A 16,159-nucleotide genomic window follows, 5' to 3' on the forward strand; every position below is an offset into this window, starting at 1 on the left:
CCCACAGAACACAAAAGTAGTTCTCTTTTCTATCAAGGAAATGGATGATAACTTCAGCTGTCAAGCTCCAAAAATGTCAAAATACCCCAAAAGTAGTTGATATGACTTCTGTCTTATATTCCAAGCCTTCTCAATCCAAATGTAAGGAACAATTGACGATGGGTTGTTGAATTATGAGAAAATAATGCACACCTGAGGCGGCAATTCGCATTGTGGCCATTACGCCTTGGGTGTGCATTGTTTTCTAATAATTCAACGGACCGGAGTCAATTATTCTACTTATACTACAGTTACCACACGCCAAGACATTGTTCAGATGGTGTATTTCAAGGCATTTTGTCCTCTTGTTTGTAGGACTAATCTCATCCCATGCCTCTGTTGCTAATTCCAAAACGTCATTTTAGAACTAGTAACAGAGGCTTGAGCCATTGATAGCAGGATAATACAGTTATTAGAGAGAGAGAGAGATTAAGCATGTGTGAATTACCTGAATCTGTGCGTCTCTCAACAGTGTTTGGTAGCAGCATCTCTAGTAATACCGAAACTGTAAGTTTATCTGCTTCAAGAAGAGCACCATTTTTACCTCGCTAGTGAGAAATGTCATGTAGCTTTTAAGTTGCTGAACTATTTTACTGATAATATTACCAGAGCAGCACTGACAAGTTTCTGTGCAAGCGTGTGTCCGTACTGTAAGTGTGTGCGTAAAAGAAAGAGAGTATAAAAAACATAATAAAACATAATTTTGTGGCAAAAACAGAAATAATTTATCGTTTTGTCAACAGTCACTAGTTACCAGGGCTTGACAGTGGCTAGTGGTTTTCCAAAGTTACTAGCCACTCAGCATTTTCTCACACACAATTTTGACATTGATACCCTGGGGAAAAACTGCCATATAGATATTTTTAATATTATCTTATAATTTGGCAGCAGGTTTATTAGGCTGCTGTCACTTTAAGACCTGACGCATGACACATGCATTTCATTTCTCAACTGTTTACATTCACTTAAATCATAACTGACTGTGTTTACTTGGATACTCGCTAAGACAGGCATTTTGACATTATTTTGTGTGTATAAGGGCTGCATGATTTATCGCACAATACGAAAAATAACATTGAACTTGAACGCGATTACCACTTAAACGTGATTCTTAGTGCGATTATGAAATCGCAAAGGCTGCGATTATTTTTATATGCGCAGCTTGTCAATGAAGTATGACTCCAAATACTAATCCATCAGAAAGCACTGCGAGTTTGAATCACTTATAATGTACATTTGAAAGAGCAACACACATCAAACATCTTTTCAGACACAAGAAGCATTTATTAATATCTTGTCCAATAAAAGACAACATTTAATAACATATTTTACTCCAAACTCACTTCATAACGACAGTTGAGCATCCTCCTGTGAGATGATGTGGCTTCTTACACGGAATAAGACAGTCGTGTGTTTATTAGTCATGTTTAATTAATCAAAGCATTTCAATCTTCTGTTTATTTAGCTACAGGGATATGATGCGTGTTATCTTCTTCTGCTGCAGGGCATATTTTGAGTTTCTGCGCAAGAGCGCCCTCTGGCTTTCAGATGGAGAAGCATTTACTACTGATCACAGAGCCGTACAGCTCTGACAAGCTGCGCATTAAATAATCGCAGCCTTTGCCAAATCGCATGCAATAAATGGTACAGACCTAGTATGTATTTGACTGTTTAAGCTCTATAAGCAGCGGAAAATGACTCAATGTAGTACTGAGAGGCGGCTTTATGTGTGCGCACTTTGGGTGTGAGCACAAAATCTGCGGGAATGAGTAGAATTATGCACAAGACGTGCATACCCTTGCCGAAATTCAAGCCCTGTAACACCAACAATATTCATCTGGAGCAAATGACACGAGCGAGTGAAGGGAAGCGGGTTTGTGTGTCAACTTGCTGTCGGAGAGATGAGAGAGAAAAAGAGCAGCTGGTATCGTATATCTGTTCTGCAGAAGATTAGCATTGCATGCATTTCAGATATTTGCATACAGTATCGATATTGAAAAAATAATATTTTTTGTCAACACTACATTGCATTTAGTTTATTATTTCAGATGACTTTTTAAAAGACTACAATTAAAAAATGTATATATTACATATAAAATGAAACCCACCAAAGTGGCTAGTAGGAGTGTATGCGTTACACGCCACTGCTGAAATCCACCCGCATTCGGCGGGTGTTAATGTCAAGCCCTGCTAGTCACACTTCATTTTCATTATGTGGAAAAGAGTAGCCTGGACAGTCTGAAATGTTTTGTATAAAAACTAAAAAAGAAATCATTTATAGGTGGACATTTAATATCATATTCCATTCTACATCCAGTTTAATATACTACCATACATTTAAATGAATTCTGAGCTAAAGTGAAATTCATTAAATCGAAATAGACCACACAAACCTCCAATCAAATCAGCAAAATAAAGGCCATCTCTGAATTGTTTGTTTGGGATACACAAGACAAATAGATTTCCTGTGCAACTGTTTCGTCTCCCGCGGACTCTCACAGATAAATAGTCTGGACCGACTCCAACACATTTAAAGTAAAGAGAGTGGTAAGGCTTGGAGGATATGGCTTGTGTAGTGCAGTGTGAATCTAGGGCGGAATCCATTGATCCAAACACATGAACTACGCTGGCGCAAGGTGTCGCATTAATCAAACAGGAAGCCTTAGCAGGAAAGAGAAGGAAAGTCATTCCCTCCCATATTTAAAACATTTTAGGTGGGTTTTGTTTCAGCAGGGTGGGCCTAATCCTGTTTCCATGGTTACCGGCGGCCGCGCTCTTGATTTGTATGTAAGAGCGTGTGTGCCTTGAGCTAGCAGCTGTACCGTTTCACAGTTTTCTACTAAATCCACTTTTATAATCTGGTCACACAATATGCTAACGTTTTACCCACTGCTGATGTGATGCAATATGCTCCATTTGTCAAGGTACAGGGGTAAAGTATGTGTGTGAATTCACCTGTGTGTCCTACAGTGCTCAACAGTGTGACAAAATTCTATGGGTGCAGCACATATAACATGCATTGAATTTGTAATCTGTATAATATGCTGTGCGTGATGGAACGCAGAAGCATAATGTTACTAGAATGTTATTTTATTCATTGTGTGTGTTACATGCATTAAAAGTGTATAATGCACTATGCATGATTTCATTTTGTAGTTTTATGCATTATATACATGCATATTTATAATGTTAGGATTTTGCTTTTTTATGAATTATGTGTGCAGCATAAATGTATAGGATGTATTGCATGGTTGAAAACATTTATTATGAATTCTGTTGTTATACAAGTTACTATTATTAAATATGTATACCTACACTGTAAAAAAAAAATTTTCATGTTTTGTCATAACAATATTTATTCTTTTGTCATATCAACTTCAATAATTAATGTGGTTCAGATAACATATTCTGAGTTTCTGTTGATTCGCCTTCATTGTATTAACTCAAATTTTTAATTTCAATGAACTCAAAATTTTAAGGCAACCAGGTAACTTACTTTTTTAAGTTAAAACAACAATTGTTTTTCACAGTGTAGTTTTGCATTGAGGTAAACAATATATTAATGTTACAATTTTATGGTTTTATGTATTACATGTGTCACATGTATTATGTAATATATTATACTGTATCTATGATATATGTTGTGTAGGATTACTTTGAAACAAAACTCACTAGTAAATTTCACTAATAAGAAACGGCAAGTAAGACTGAAATAGTATTTTCTTATAAAACACACTCCAATAATCTAAAAAAAAAATCATTTTTACAGTCCACACCTGACACTCAAATGATTTATTTGAAATAATAGTAAAGTAAAATGCTGGGTTGTTTCAACCCATGTTTGGGTCAAATATGGACAAACCCAACCGTTGGGTTTAAAAATTAATTAAAAAATTCAAACCAACGGTCGGGTTTGTATATATTTGACCCAATCTTAGGTTGAAACAACCCAGCATTTATATTGCTGGTTGTTAGAGTATTATGATCATGTTTATGTGTTTGGTATGTATTGCACACATGCAGAAAACTGGATGTAAATCTCTGCTGTGAGTCTGTAAGGCTGACTTCCTTTGGCAATGCCACTGTACCCTACTGCTAGCCAGCTGTCACCCTGTGAATGAGAAACGGTTGGTAGGGGACAAAGACACACACCCATGTCTCTCTTCTGTAACCCAACCTCACTATGTTATGGCTTCTTGGTCTCTCCTCTGTCCATTTCTCTTTTCAATCCTTTTCTCTGATGACACAAGCAACATGGCTATTTACAACAGCCTGGCAAAGACAGACAGAGAGGGAGGGGCATCTGCGCGAGCAAGGCGAGAACAACGGAGACAGATCAAAGAAACATCACAACATGAGGAAAAAATCACAGATGGAGAGAGGGAGATAACTATAAAAGGAAGGAAATTATATTCACCACGAGAAGCCCTCTTAAAAAATAAATATATAAAATAAGCATTTATACCTATAACAAGAGATGCCTATTCACAAATAATTGCATCTTTTTCCTTGTTTGTTCTTTGTCCTAAATGTGGACTTCCTGTCTGCTTGTGTTTCAGGCGTTTCATTCTTTAATTAACAAAAAACTGACCAGAATTTTGGATGATAGCTGATTATTTGTATTGCTTACTACTAGTATTGCTCAAATGGAATAGGAACAAAATGTATTCCAGTATGGCACATAACTCAAATCATGCAGCTTGTTGCTATTACGTTTCTAAGTGTTCAGACTTATGATTACCTGCTCACAATAAAATAGGCAGGAAAATCCCAGGTACTTACATTGTATGGGACCTGAGCCGAAACTTAGGGATGGGCTCTTTTGTCTTGGGTCAGTTAGCAACTACAGTATAGCAACCACTGAGAACCACTAACAACTAACTAGCAACATGTTAAAATCCCCTTAGAACAACTTAGCATACATAGCAACGCCCTGGCAACCAACAACAACACCTGTGCAAAATACTGTTTGATTTTAAAGAAATAATCTGCTACTGAAATTATCTACTTCAAATACACTGAAAAAAAATTCTTTAGTAAATTTATTTTGTATTTGTTTTTGTCTTTAATTAGTACAAATATCTAAACATTCTTAAATCAAGATACATTTGCTTGAGAAGCAAAATATTAAAGTCAGCATGAAACGGAAGTTGTGATAGTCTTTTCTTCATTATTGTGACATATATCTGAGTGAAACGGCTTCTTGAACAAGAGAAAATGTAGGACGGGACTTGATTTTGTCCATCGGGAATTGATTGGATGGTTGGATGGTTGTGGTTTTCTATTGGTAGATCTCATGTGACAGATTGCCCCGCCCTCGCGCCAGTAAACACATCATCAGAGAAGAGATGTCACTGCAAGAGGAATGCAAAATTAATTTGATTAAAGATTATGAGGACACATGAATTTAAAGAAATAATGCGCACAGATAAATATATCATTTATAACAAATACTGCAATATTTCATAAAATCATTTTTGTTTCATGGTGACTTTAAGTCTTATTGTTCATGAAGAAAGTTCAACATCAATGTTGGGTGTAACTGATTACCAAGTAATCTAATTACTATAATTTAATTACTTTTCCCTTGAAAAAGTAAAGTAAGGGATTACTCTCAGGGCCCTATTTTATCAATCTAAGTGCATGGTGGGAATGGGAGATGAGGCTCTGATTCCACCAAAGCATTTTTATCTTTATTTTAAGCATTTAATCTTTTACATTGTAATCATTTATTTTTAATATTTGGCATGTTTGTGTGCTGCTGTGCATCCCTGAGTGTGTAATAAGCAGAGTGTACGCGCGTTGTGCACCCGCATATATGCTCATGTTACTAACGCACCCTTTAATTAACAAAAAAAAATATTGCGCCACTTTAGACCAGGTTTCAGTTAGTCAATGGTGCAGTCTATTTCAGTTGCCTCAAAATAGCAACACGCCAACAATGCACCTGAACACACCTCGTTTTCAAACAAGCACGCCCATGGGTGCACAAATGGGTGCAAATGCATTTACTATTTAAACAACGTGGCCCAGGACGTGAAAATGATAACAGCGTCGGGCTGAAACTAGCAAAAAACACTTGCATCGCACCTGGCTTGGGTCAAATATGGACAAACCCAACAATTGGTTTAAATTTTTTAATTAAATTTAATTAAATTTTTTTTATTTTTTTTTTTATTGTGTGTATTTTGATTCAAGAACATTTAGATATTTGTACTGACAAAAACAACAACAACAACAAAAGGGGGGGGGGGGGGGTGTATCTGCCTAATGATGCAGATGATGATCATTTCAACACTTGTATTAGCCAATGCTGATATGGTCACCAGTATATTATGCATCCCTGTTTTCGAAATACACAGCATTGCACTGTGCTTTGTATTCTATTTAAATTAATTTAGACAAAGAAAACAACAATAACAATAAAGGAGCAATGCACTGAAACCTATGCAGGCAATACAGCATTGACCTTTTAACCAACTAATATTCTCGAACCATATATTCACAATAGTGCCTTCAAATGTCTGAAATCATTTGCAGTGAAGGGGAATACCGAGACCTTCGCTACCCATCAGAGAGGCCATAAATGATGCACATACTCATCCATATCCACTCTGACAGTCAGGAAGACTGAGAGAGAACATGTTTACAGCCAGGATGGTCCCTTGGATCTGGAAGAGCTGAAAACATAATCCATTCCCCCGAGATAGTCACAGAAAAAAGCAGGGAAGCTCTTCACAATAAAAAGCAAAAGCGAGGAACATCTGAATTTTGAACAAATTGCTCCAAGTGCCAACAACTGTTATTCAGATAAGATGCTCTTTAAAATGATTGATGTTACTGTGACTGTAAGGCAACACACGAAGCCGTTTTGATGGTCATGCTTGAAAAAGCATGAAATGTTTATGACTAAAATATATCTGAGTTATTTCTGCAGCGTGGAGATAGGACTTCGATATCCACATAGACTTATTGACCCCTGATTTAAATATAAACAAAAATCATCTAAGCGTTGATCAATATCCTTGGAGCTCTGCATGTAGTCTTCAGAGAAGAATTCAACTGAAGGGCAGCTGAATCAATCAATCATGCATTCAATCTACATTGTTAAGTAGAAGCAAGCAGTAGCATTTGATTGGTATTTCAAGGTCTGAGAGCAGGCACTCACTGGTTATAAACTTTGTGCAATACTCAGAACCTAATTTGTTAAAAAAGACAGCTGGTCTGAGTGATAAATAATCTTATGGTATGGACCACAAAGGCCTCAGTCATATGTGGAAATAAATCTGATATGAATCGGATACGTGCATTTGAGTCTGCCATGTAAGCAGACAGACTGGATATTTCCCTGTCAATGCAAGTCGTACCTCATTGAAAAAGCGACGGTGGCGAATAATGTCACCTCATGGACACCAATCGTGATCACATGACTCTATTCAGTGTCGCAATGGAGGAACGAAAGCTCAACCCAGTGGAGTCGTGCTGAAGTTTTATGTCTTTTGAGCCTCGGGGGCGACCTTTAAAAATGGTGTGGAAAGCAAAAGCTTGTATTATCATTTTGTCTGAGTCCATTGCAATCACCCTTTTTTTAACTTTCTTTTCAACCTAAGCTTTTCCGGATCAGTACGTCTACCTTGGGTTGTTTCGCCAAGTGTATAATGTAAATGCAGATATCGGATATGGGTCATTTTTTTAAAAAAATATGTAAGCTGGTCATCAAAAAATCATATATCATCAACAAATTGGAATTGGGCATCAAGACATCCAGTGTAAATGTAGCCAAAGTCAACTGGATGTAGAGGAGAGAGGGGTACAGAGTTTTTTGACTTTCTCAGTTTGTGTAGGGTTCAGAGAATTTCCACATTAATTTCACATATGTCTGGTACAAATATGTGGCTTTGTTTCATTAATAAAGTGTATACTTTTTTCTTTATTCACCCCAAAAGAAGAGAAGTGAAATGTGGCAACGTGCCCCATAGGTAGGGCACATTGTAACATGTGATGGGGCATGTTGTAACATGATCATATGACAGCTTAAAATGTTAGCTGATTTAATGAAAAAATATATATATACATACATGACAAACTAAAATATTTTGTCAATAAAAGACTTTTTTTTCATATAAAATAATAACATTTATTTTAGAAATTCAAATTTAAATAATTTCGTAGTTTGACAATGGACACTGCAAAACACAGCTATAACAGCATTTGTCAAAACAATACAGGCAAACAGCTGAAGAGAAACATTCAGAAAAACACAGAGCTGAACATAACACTCCCCTCCCTCCACTCACAGCTCTCACAGAACAGGAGATAAACAGACCAGCCAGTACAAATGCTGTAAATTGCTAGAAATAATATTTTCTGAATGTTCAAGTTCTTCCTCTCAGTCTTTATTCAGCTGGTTTCTTAACAGAAATTCATAAAAGTTAATTATGCCAGATGTATCAGTAACTGTATAGAATAGTATAGTTGTAATAGTGCGGCACATTGAAACGCAGTGTTACAATGAACCCTATCCGCGCAACTAGAAATTTAAACCTAGTTAGTATCTTCTGCTAGTTAGTGAAGCATTAAAGAACTATCTAAACTGCTATATAACAGATTGGATATTAAAATAATATCAGATTAGTCTCATTTTAAATAAACAAAAAATATAGATAAAAATGCACTTAAATTTTCGCTATTGTTAAATAAATGTTCAGTGAGATCTCCCAAAGATTTCTGAATTTTTGCACATTTTTTTCTCTATATATTGTTGATATGGCAACTAGTAAATACATGAAGATTCATCATGCTAGCATATGTGCAAGTATTTAAACCATATGTGTTACAACTAACCCCGCGTTAGGTTGTGACCCGCGCTCCCCATGACAGATTTCCAGTCGTTATTCACTGATTAGCTCTAAAACACTATTTGCATGTTCCAAATTTTACAAATGGTTTACAAATGGTTATGAAACGTTATTCAGTATTCACTGCTGCCAAGCGTGGCACAATACTTGACACACCCGATTTAAATATGTAAATAACATATCTGTGTATAACGAATTACATTTCAGCCTGCCTCTCACAGAAAGCTGTTGTATGGCTTTAAAAGACTTGTCATATAAACTACTTTTAGGGACCGTTCACATGTTGCGTCTTTTGTCCGCTCAAGTTCGTTATTTCAAATGTAGGCACATGGCAAGCATGCTTATGAAGGCTGATTATACTTCTAGTTTAAACCAGCCTTAATGGAAGCGACAGGGTGCGTTTTCCAGGCGCAGCGAGATGAAAAATTCTCAACTTTTCAGAATGCCACAAGCGTACCGCAGGTCATGTGACAAGAACTAACTGATCAGCTTCAGCCTTTCTGTAACAAAACATCAAAAGAACAGCTGATCATAGCTGTACAGGGTAGTTTGTATTTCTCATCTCCATAAATATATCTAGTAGTAGAGCTAATGCAAGGGCTAGAAATCAATTTATCCTTTGCTGAAACTTCCTCGTCATCATGGAGAGCGCAGTTCTCTGCGTTCGTCTCCGTGTTTATCTGAGTTCGCCGCCGTGTTGGTTCCATGCCGCTGACTGAACGAGGCGGAGTCACTACATACGCAGCAGGGCCAGAACAGACAGAATGGCCCCCACTCACTTTCATGGGTGGCACACATTTTTATGATCCGAGAAACAGACTGTGGCGACCAGGGCGGGCGAGAGCCGTGAGGGAACGGCGCGAGGCCGGTGGCGCGAGTGTTAATGAGCTTCACCTGGGAGGCGCACCGGCCTTGAGTCCCTCACGGAGGAGCTCCGGGAGCATAAAAGGAGGAGCGACTACAGTGAAGGACGAGAGAGGACCAGGCCTGGACTTTACGTTATGTTTTATTATGTTTGTGTGGCCGGCAGACGTCCGCGAGGGTCTGCCGGCATTACTTTCGTTTTGTTCTTTGTTTATTTTGGTATTAAAGTTTTGTTGAATGTTCGCCGGTTCCCGCCTCCTTCTTCCCGTATTGACGAACTTCGTTACATTGGTGCCGAAACCCGGGAGGAAGGAGGGACATGCTGTCGAAGAGCCCTCGCTGCTGAGGGGGATCGCGGTGCTGCGGAGTTCGGGCAGCGCGGGAGTGTGTGTAGACCGCGAGAGGCTGCCCGAGGCGGTGGTGCTGGAGCCTAGTGACAGGTGGGACGGAGAGCTCGAGGCTGTGCCCTGGGACGAGGTGGGGTGGCTGCCGTCCAAGAGGGAGCGGAGGAGTCGCCGCCGTTTGCCGTGGGCCGGAGCCTGCTGCCGTCCGCCATAAAGGGGAGGAGCAGGGAACGGGGGACTCGCTGCCGGCTGCCCTCAGTCCGGAGGAGCCATCGCCGGCCGCCAGGAGGCGGTCGAGGATCGGGCCGTCCACCGAGCGTCCAGTGCCACCGCATGGCACCGCGAGGAAGAGCCTCCCGGCTGGCTGAGGACCGAACGGCAGTGTGTCGGGGAACCGGACCAAGAATTTTTTTTTTTCTCTTTTTTCCTCTCTCCCCTCTCTCGTCCTGTCGCTCCCCTTGCTTCCGTCTCCTTTCTCTCGTCTCGTCTGTCCTTACCCCCAGGTGCTGCGGCCGCCGAGACAGGCCCCGGGGGGAGTAGAGCGCAGTCTCGGGAGTACCCCCCGGCCTGCGAGGGGCGATGGGGGTATGTGGCGACCAGGCGGGCGAGAGCCGTGAGGGAACGGCGCGAGGCCGGTGGCGCGAGTGTTAATGAGCTTCACCTGGGAGGCGCACCGGCCTTGAGTCCCTCACGGAGGAGCTCCGGGAGCATAAAAGGAGGAGCGACTACAGTGAAGGACGAGAGAGGACCAGGCCTGGACTTTACGTTATGTTTTATTATGTTTGTGTGGCCGGCAGACGTCCGCGAGGGTCTGCCGGCATTACTTTCGTTTTGTTTGTTTATTTTGAGATTAAAGTTTTGTTCAATGTTCGCCGGTTCCCGCCTCCCAGGTGAAGCTCATTAACACTCGCGCCACCGGCCTCGCGCCGTTCCCTCACGGCTCTCGCCCGCCCTGGTCGCCACACAGACTAATATCAAAACAATAATATCTTGTATTTATTATTAATGAAATAGACTATATTAACACCAAAACACAAGATAGTCTATCCTAATTAGACCAAACTATACCAAATACTGGAGATTGACTCATTTTAAGAAATGAGTCAAGGCCTACATTGAATAATGTAGGCCTTGCGCTGTTGAGGCTCGTGCAGCTCATCGAGCAGTAATCGAAACAAATGAGAACAGCACACACAAAGAAACTCAGTTAACATGTGGTAAAAATTCAAAATGTGGAGTTTTTATATTTATAACATATGATACAGTTAAGCAACATCACACGACCAAGAGTGCCGTCCTCCCGATTACGTTACCATCACAATTGAAAATGCGACACCGATTTTACGACAGTTCAATAAACAAGTAGTTAATATTAAGTCACTTACATAAGACGCAATATTGACTGTTTTTGTTCTATTTCAGCAGCGAAAACAGTTCCAAACAAAGGTCACAGCAGAACCATTGTGCACGTACCTTACAGCAACACTCAGCCATCTTTCTTTACTGAATGATTCAGCATTTTGAATGAATCGGTTGAATCAAAGATTCAATGACCCATTCATAAACAACTGAATCGGTCGTCTGAACAAATCGTTTGAATGAATGACTCAATGGCTCAATTATTAAGGTGGTCAAATGCTGCCACCTACTGGCATTTTAGTTTCATGTTTTCTCCCCAATATTTCTTATTTGTATTTTCAAAAAACGTGCAACAAAGGCTACTCACCATTAAAATAGCTGGTGACGGGTCTCAAGTGATAGTCATTTATAAATAAAGCCTAATTATGTTTCAAGTTCCGTTTTGTGTAATAATGTGTTAACTATGAATTTTCTGATCATAGGTGGAGGGTGAACCAACTCCAGGGTAAAGAGATGCGATTCCTATTTAAAAAAAACATTTAAATAGATTTCCTTAAAATAGTTTTAAGTTACTTGCAACTGCACAACCTACATAACCCAACATAAACGCTGCTGATAAATTATTTGCTAATAAAGCATCTACGATCACAAACCAGTGTTAATTTTAACAGATTACGTAAGCGGGATTTGGCAGAAAGCGCGCAAAGGGCGCTCCCTAAATCTCACTCATTTTAGTTCATCGCGATCTCGGATAATGTGTTATTTAAAGATACCGTTGTAGAGATAGTGTTCCTGTGAGATAAATGCTGCTATTTCAGACATTTTGTTATGGAATATGTGAATGGCCAAATCCACAGAAATAAGGTTTTTGCTCTCAATAGTAAATTTGCTGAACACCATAAGATTAGGGGGGCACGTTGTGTCATCTGGGGGGGGCACTGCCCCCTAATGCCCCTCCTTGGCGACGGGCCTGATATGCCATAGTATGTTTTTAAGGGGAAAATAAAAACAGGATTAAAAAAAAAATGGAATAACCGACATGGGAAAAGAGGTTCTGAATTTTGGTTTCGATTACTTTTCGATGAATCGTCCAGCCCTAATGCATTCTTGTTCTTTTTGATGGATAAATGCCCCCATTCCCATTCACTTTTATTGTACTGAAAAGAGCAGCGTTAACATTCTTCAAAAACGAAGTGACTGTTTTGGAATAACTTGAGGGTGAGTAAATACTGACATAATTTTCATTTATGGGTGAACTGTTCCTTTAAATGCTAACTTGCTGATTTCAAGATGCAATGATTGTTATCTAACTGTGAACTGTCTTGTTAGTGCCCTGTGGGAGAGCCAGAGTGTTACGCATGCAGGCAGAATCCTCGTTTATTCAACCACTCCAAATTTGCTAAAGCTCAAGGCCAGGGGATTATTCATTCAACAACATAACATTAAAGCCGTTTTAACCCGGCTGTGCCTTAAGAGGATATTGCTTAGGTTTTCCTATTGAATCAAAGGCACTTCATATGTGGCCATGCTTTTGCTTCTCTGATAACACAGGTACGTCAAACAGTCTAATTGATGTGTGCACTTTCATCTGGAAAAGGTAATTTATTGAGCTATTGCTGATCTGCAGTAGGCTATGTCTCAAAAACGTTCCCTTGGCTGACATTAAAATGATGTTTATGATTAAGAATATCTGTGAATGAAGCTGTTTATCAGCTGTTTATCAACAATTAGATGCTTTCCAAATGACTTGCTCTTTAGCAGAAATACTGGATGTGCTTATTGGGTTGTTATTATTATGATATAAAAACAATGATAGCGTTCAATGATGGTTCAGCCAGTGCTACCTGCTGCCATGATCACACTAACTCTTCACTGATCACAATGTACCACTTAAAGGTGCAATATGTAATATTTTCTGTCCGCTAGAAGATTCAAAACAAAGGCGTAGCTTGATGACGCCAAGTTTGAGCGCGAATCCTGGGATATGTGATTTTCACCTCAACGGCCGGTGGAAAAGAATTGGGACAGGACTCGGGAAGAAATCATGTTCATGGATGCGATTATTAACGTTACTCTAGTATGAAGCAGAGCAGGACCGAGTGTTGTGGGAGCTGAACGAGGCTGCTGGAGCGATTGCGCAACACACGCCTCACGAGCAGAGAAACTTTTATTATGCCTCAGTCGCCGGCGCCGCTTCCGCTTTTCCGGTCATGAGTATGAGGTAACACAGCTCTGTATATCATATCAGATACATCAGAGAGTGTTGAAAATTTTATAACGTTACTGAGCGTTCGCTCGGTGCCTGTTATGAGACACTTGTCTGAGACACACTGCAGTAAGATAGATCGATTTTAGAATATCATATTAAATGCTGGATGGCTTGTGTTGATAAATGACAATTAATTTTAAAACGTATTGTATGATGGAGAAAATGCTGTATTACTGTTACTAAAAATAAAGCTGCATCTGATGATGCTATGTTAGCTACTTGACAAAATAGTGTTTTTCTCTGAGGCATGGTAAAGCATGGTACTCGCAAAAAATCAAGAAAATTAGATTTAAACAATAAGACTAAACGTGTTCAGCTATATAACAATAATTAGTTTTCTGTCTATAAATATATCAAAACAGTTGTTCCCTTGTCTATTAAAACGTGTAATATTTTAATTTTTTTTAGCATCTTTGGTGTTTCCATGGTTTCTACAAAATAATATACTACAATAATTGACAGGCGACTCCTCACACGTCCCGGAGCCTTGGTTAAAATTGCAATTTTCTCACGATTTACAAATAGTTGCAAACGGAATATTGTAAGTACTCGAGTGAACAAAATATATAACACTGGCCTAGTGGTTTTTGGATATTTTACTGCAAAATTCTTACATATTGTACCTTTAAATGTAAAAAGTGATTTCAGCCGTTTTGCTAACCTCCAAAATTTGGCTAACCTCAACGTCCTCTTCCCGAAACCCCGCCCTCCAAAGACATGTCAACCTACCCAATGTCAGTAATCTGCAAATTCAAAATGATTGACAGGCAGAAGTTGTTTCTGATTAGCAAAAGAGCACGGGCCAATCAATCCCTTGACTCCTTTTGGCCGATGCTAGGGCTATCACAGGTGTTATTTCTCACCCCACCTACCCTATTTTAATGATATCTGCCAGGTAGAAGGCACATTTTAGTTTTGGTGTTCACAAATATAGCTCGCTGCACCTTGAAGAGTATATCTCTTGGGTTTCAACAATTACATCTAAAGGTTTTGTCATTACACACCGTTCACAAAAGACGGTTCAGCGCCGCTACCTGCCGCCTTGACCGCACTGACTCCAGCTGTTCATGAGCACAATGTACCGCATTAATGAAAAACCAATATTTGAAGGTGGTCTAAATGCCTAACCATTATAGGTACTTAAACCTGCCCGTCAAACAGACTACACATCCACATTATGAATGGCAATGATTCGCGCCAAAGCCAGATATCGCGCAGGGTTTATCATGAGGTAATGAACACGCGCACATGCATTCTTATTGAACTTTTTTTCTTCTTTTTTTTTTTTCATGAAACGATAATCCCCTTACGCAGTGCAATAGAATGAAATAAAACGCTTTTTAAAAAAGGCTGAACTGTTATTAACTTAAAGACATGCGCCTTGAAACAGCAACGCTCACAACGCGACGCCACTGCCACGCATGTGTAGCAACAATTAAACGATTGCGCAGAAACACATAACACGTGTGAACAGCTCTTATGTTGTGCTTGTCGAGCTGTAGGTCATATTTCTGCAAAATTTTCTGAAAGTCTCAGCAGTCGCTTTGTATGCTGTGACAGTTGTGCTTAATTTTGACTGCGCTAAACGCGTCTGTTCTTTATATTCCAGTGGATTCACATTCATTTACACAGTAGCGATTTCGTGTAATGCATACAGTCAGCAAATAAAATAGAAAAATTGAATATTATGACAACTTACCTTTTCATCAGAGAGCCTTTTCTTTTGCCTGTTTCTCCATCCACCTCTCCTTTACGGAATAAAACGCGTTTTTGTTATTTCCTCAGAATTGCGAAGTTCCACGCTATTCAAGCTGTAATTCAAAATTAAGTGACGGTCCGCTGTAGCCTGTAAGTCATCATTAAAATCATATACCCCCTGCCTCACTCACTCACTCTCTCTTCCTTTCTCCGACCATCCGATATCTGCTATCGTTTTCTTTTGCAATAAAATCCACCCCGTGTAGTACTGCGTAGCAATAAAACACTATATTAAATTAATCATATGTGCGTATAACGCTGCGACGAGAAACCGCTTCACATAACTTCATCGCCCTTTTAATGCATCTTCTCCGAGTCCTCTGTCCTCCTCTCTGAGCATCACTTTCCCTTGTTAGTCCGAATGCATAATTCAACGCTCGGTTCGCAGCGTAGCGATGTCCGATTCCCAAATGAATCGTTCGTTTGAGTCGGTTCATTGATTCATTCGAATTGATTCTAGTATCTTATGTGTACTAGGTGACAAGTTGGAGCCATAATCAACGAAACTATTGAAACAATATTTAAGCGATGAGAAAATCACAGACTAGACGTGGTCATATTTATGCAAAATATGGCAAAAAAAAAGGGTAAAGAGTAAACAAAAGGTAAATCTTAGTAAATAAATAACAGTATTTGACTAAAATATTTCTCACTAAAAAAAAACAGCT

General features: G+C 39.4%; 1 protein-coding gene across 1 annotated transcript in view; it reads right to left on the reverse strand.

Annotated features, from left to right (window-relative positions):
* Positions 1-15,882, reverse strand: part of flrt1a (fibronectin leucine rich transmembrane protein 1a) — a 100,751-nt gene extending 84,869 nt beyond the window's left edge. Inside the window, exon 1 of the mRNA XM_048189679.1 lies at positions 15,433-15,882. The gene's annotated coding sequence lies outside the window, so the exon portion shown is untranslated. The remainder of the gene's footprint in view (positions 1-15,432) is intronic.
* Between the last annotated feature and the right edge of the window lie 277 nt (positions 15,883-16,159).

Source organism: Megalobrama amblycephala, linkage group LG4 (assembly GCF_018812025.1).
Source record: "Megalobrama amblycephala isolate DHTTF-2021 linkage group LG4, ASM1881202v1, whole genome shotgun sequence".
Lineage (NCBI taxonomy): Eukaryota > Metazoa > Chordata > Actinopteri > Cypriniformes > Xenocyprididae > Megalobrama > Megalobrama amblycephala.